Source organism: Mastomys coucha, unplaced genomic scaffold (assembly GCF_008632895.1).
Source record: "Mastomys coucha isolate ucsf_1 unplaced genomic scaffold, UCSF_Mcou_1 pScaffold12, whole genome shotgun sequence".
NCBI lineage: Eukaryota > Metazoa > Chordata > Mammalia > Rodentia > Muridae > Mastomys > Mastomys coucha.
Window position 1 is genome coordinate 93,867,178 of NW_022196894.1, and position 4,385 is coordinate 93,871,562.

The following is a 4,385-nucleotide window of genomic DNA, read 5'->3' on the forward strand; positions in this document are numbered from 1 at the left end:
CCTCCGGGCTCCTTGGGCCTCAGCACCAAGACACCAGGGCAGCAGTGGTCCAGATGGGGACCCATCCTTAGACAACACACAGTAAAAGCTAATTGTGAAGCCAGAGGAAGGTCATCTACTGAGCTCACACATCAAGGCTGAGCCACCTCTTTGCTTCCTCATAAGCACCTGATCTCTGTCCTCCATGAACACCACTGAGATACTGTTAGCTCAAAGAACAGCCAATCTGAAACTGGTTTTATACTTGAATGTTCTTTTCTGTTTCCTCTGCTGATGAAATTTCAAGTCCGAATCATTAAGATCAGGCTGAACAAAACCTGCTAGATTAGAGTAGTGGCAAAATTGATGTGCAAGGACAATCATTCTTCCTGAGCCTGCAACATTTCTGACATCAGGTACAGAAGTAGTCTTTCAAAGAAAATCAAGCCAGTACGTGGTCCAGTGCTAATGAGTCTCTGAACAGGGCATGAGTCAGCTCATTCCATCAAGGTCTGCAGAAAGCAGTCTTCATGGAAGTCCAGGTCTTCTCTGCCCATTGTGTCAGACAACTAGGAGACAGAGGGTGTGGGGACAAGATGTATAGGACAGGAGGAGTTTAGAGGAAAGTTGGCTTTCCAAACACATGGTAGATTACCCCCTGAACCCAGTGATAGAAGATGCACCATATAGAGGCCCAGTGTGGCTTTAAGACTCTGGCTCTTGGGGAGTCAGTGGTTAAGAGCACTGACTGCTCTTCCAGAGATCCTGAGTTCAGTTCCCAGCAACCACATGACGGCTCACAGCCATCTGTAATGGGATCCGATGCCCTCTTCTGGTGTGTCTGAGGACAGCTACAATGTGCTCACATAAATAAAATAAATAAATAAATCTTTAGGAAAAAAAAAAAAGACCCTGGCCCTTTTCTTCCTAAACACATCCATGATGCAAAACTCCAAGGTTCAGCCGTGGTTGTTGGAAAGTTCCAAACTCCAAGGTTCAGCCATGGTTGTTGGAAAGTCCCAGCTGCAATGCTCGCCTTGCTTGGAGAGCATCCCTGAAGGCTGGAGGCTGCTGCAGCTGAGCCTTCCTGGGGAGCCCTGAACCTATCTACTCCAGCCTGGGACTCATCCTGCATCTCTTCCTTAAGTGAAGCCCTTTCCTCCCTAAGACCTCACTGGACCCCAAACTATGGGGAGAACAGGTTGTCCAGTCACCTGTAGTCCTTTGCGTGGGATGGGCTGACTCAAAATAACCTAGAGCCATGTGGGATGCACAGGACCATGTGGGAGGCCGCAGGAGTATCATGGAAACCAGAGAAGGAATCACCATGGCAACCAGCTCTCTAGCCCTTTCTTCCCTGTGGCTGGTCTAGACTTCCTCTCTCGCCAGAACGTGCCGCCTGGCCTCTTCCACACCATGCTGCAGGACCTAGCAACTCTCTATAGATTTGCAGAGTTGGGCAAAACTGAGCATTTGGTATGTAGTCTCTGTGCTAAAGGAGGAACCCCAAACCCACAACCTTTCCAGAGCCTCAGGTCCAACACTATTGGAAGGGTTTCCAGTAATATTTCCCCCAGAAATAATTAGTTAGGATAGAGTTGTAATAGATAGGTGTGGGCACCGCAGGCAATTTATAAGTGAGAAAACGGAGTTAGAAAGATTCACAGCGATGAAGTATAAGAAGACAAAAGGGCAGGCTGAGCCTGGAGCAGAATAGCTATAGCCACAGAGCTCTAATGAGGGACAGGCAAAGAGGAGCTGGAGAGAGGCTAAAGAGGGTCTTCAATGTGCCTGGGCTGGCCCTCACACTTCTGAAGTCACAGCCACACATGATATGACCGTTGGAAGGACTAAGTGGTAGTACAGTCAAAGGAGACATATAGTACCACGGGGGTAGGGGATGGCCTTATTTAATTCTGAGTGCACTATATGGCTCTATTGTTCAGTGGAAGCAGCCAGTGATCTATTCCAGCTTGGGAAAGCCCTTTAATACTGTAGTGTCTAGAATCACAAGAGTGCTGCTGCTGACACACAGGAGGCAGGAAAAGAGGGACAATGTTCTGAAAAGGATTTTTGTTCTCCTCAAGCCCGCTTTGTATGAAATGAAAAAAAAAAAAGCTCAAATTAAAATGAATCACCCATAATGGCTAAGATTTGGAAAAATAGTGATATATCTTCTGTATATACAGGTTTTTTTCAAAGGAATATTCATACATAGTGCAATTATACATACATATTGGTCACGGTGTGTTAATTTGGTGTATGTATGTAACATGATGGCAACTCTGAGTCATGCGCAGTTTTCTCTCCTTGAACATTTACTATCTAATGTTTGGAACTAGTAAGGACCTTATCTAGTTCTTTATAAAATATACAATAAATTGTAAACACTACTTTATCATCCCATGCCAATTTGACACTTCCCCTCCCCAACCTCTCAATGTCTCCAGGGACCTCTGCTCTGTTCTCAGCTTCTATGACATCACTTCTGCTGGCTTCCACACATAAGCAAGACCATAACAATTGTCTTCCTGAGTCCGGTTTGGTTTCCTTAAGATTCTTCTCCGTGGAGAGGATCATATGCATGCAGAGGCATGCTCCCCACCCTCCCCACCGTCCCTCCTGCCCAAGCCTACCCAGACATCAGCTGAGTCCTTAAGAAGGCCGCTCATCAGCCTTCTCTTCTTTGCTGAATCTCTGGATACACAGAGGTGTGTCTCCATTGCAGAGTACTCCCATTACAGGGGTTAGCTGGCTCTAGCACTCCCATTAGCCTTGCATATTTGGGACTATTTCCAAGTATCTCAGCCTCTCTATTAGTAATATTGTTTATTTCATGTTTTTACACTATACTATGGTTTTCAGAACAGCTTACATATTTTAAAAGTATTTATATACCCAAAAGAAATGTAGACAATTAAATTGGGAGGGGGGTTGTAAGAGAACAACAAAGAGTGAGACTGAATGCTTTGTTTGATGTTTGTAACTCTTGTATCAAGTTACCACAGTAAGAGCCAAGATTTTAAGCTCTACTAAATACAAAACAAAACAAACAAACAAAAACACTTTATATATTTATGTTCATTTAAGAAAACATTAGTAGTGATATATTATTTTGAAATATACAGTTAATACATTTGGAGTTGTTTAAAATTTATATTGAGAAAAATATATGTATTTTCAGTATTGCTGTAGACAAGAATCTACATAAGACTGTTAAATTGATTGTTGTTTTATATCAAACAATTTTTATAATACTCATTTTTATTGTTATAATATTTTATAAATGTTAAAGAATATGACAAAAAAGATATTGTAGGTATTGAAGGGGGACTCTGGGAGGAGTTAGGGTACAAAAGGAAAACAAGAATGTGATTTAATTCTATTTACTTAAAATATGTTTTTAAATGTTAACAAATTCAGATAAATTGAAATCATGTAACTTTTTTCATTATAATGCAATAAAACTTAAAAAAAAAAAAAAAGAAGAAAGAAGAAATTCAAGAAAGCCATTCTCAATCCAGAAAGTTGGCTTCACTGCCAGCCCGTCATCTTGCTTTTGTTTATCCTTGAGCAATTAGTGACATCACATCTTTTACAAAAGGACTTCCAGGGATGACAAGTCTTGACCTGCATCGTGTTCTTCGTGTTCCTTGCTGCCTCTTGCTCTCATTGCCTGCTCTCATGGCGTGAGGAGTTGGGTTTACTGGAAGTTTGGGTAAACAGCAGTCCTCTGAGTAATTAGGATCCAATTAGGCCACAGTTTCATGTCTGCATGAGTCAAGCTCTTACCCAACCCCTGGGAAGAATTAAATAGGTCAGGCCTCTCTGTTTACAGAGCAGAGCCTTGCTGACGGCTGCAGGCCGTGTTTAAGTTATCCCTGGAAGCTAGAGGAAACTGGACTATATTCTTGTGTTGGTCCTTGTGAAAGGGGCCGACCAAAGGCCAAGTGACTGATCCTTCCTCTCCAACATGGCCTGTAGAGTGGTTCATAGCTCACTAGTCTGACATGGTCTGTGGGAGGGTTCATAGCTCACTGGTCTCAAGTCACTATCTCCTTATGATGGCTGTGAGGAAGTCCCAGCCCTGCCCTGTGAGTGACAAGCTCACAGCAACTATCCTCACAGGCAGTCTTACCACAAAGAACACCTGTAGCGAGTCTCCCTGCTGACTAATGTCTAAGCTGCCTTATAGTTCCCAATCATGTATTAGCTATTGAAAAGTATATGTGTGTTCACATGTATTTTTATACACATATGGAGGCAGGAGGCATCCTCCAGTGATGTTCCTGCCATGCTGGCTGCCTTGCAAGCCCCAGAGATACACCTGTCTCTGTCTCCCCATGCTGGGATCACAAGTGTGGCCTCCAGTCCTGGTGGGTTTTTGTTGTTGGTGGTGGTTTTTT

At 43.3% G+C, this 4,385-nt stretch overlaps 1 long non-coding RNA gene across 1 annotated transcript; it reads right to left on the bottom strand.

Moving 5' to 3' along the window:
- Positions 1-205: 205 nt before the first annotated feature.
- LOC116086627 lies at positions 206-1,284 on the bottom strand. The gene is made up of 2 exons (XR_004117016.1): positions 1,194-1,284; positions 206-548 (listed from the first exon to the last, which is right to left on the bottom strand). It is a non-coding gene; the product is annotated as an uncharacterized LOC116086627 (long non-coding RNA).
- Between the last annotated feature and the right edge of the window lie 3,101 nt (positions 1,285-4,385).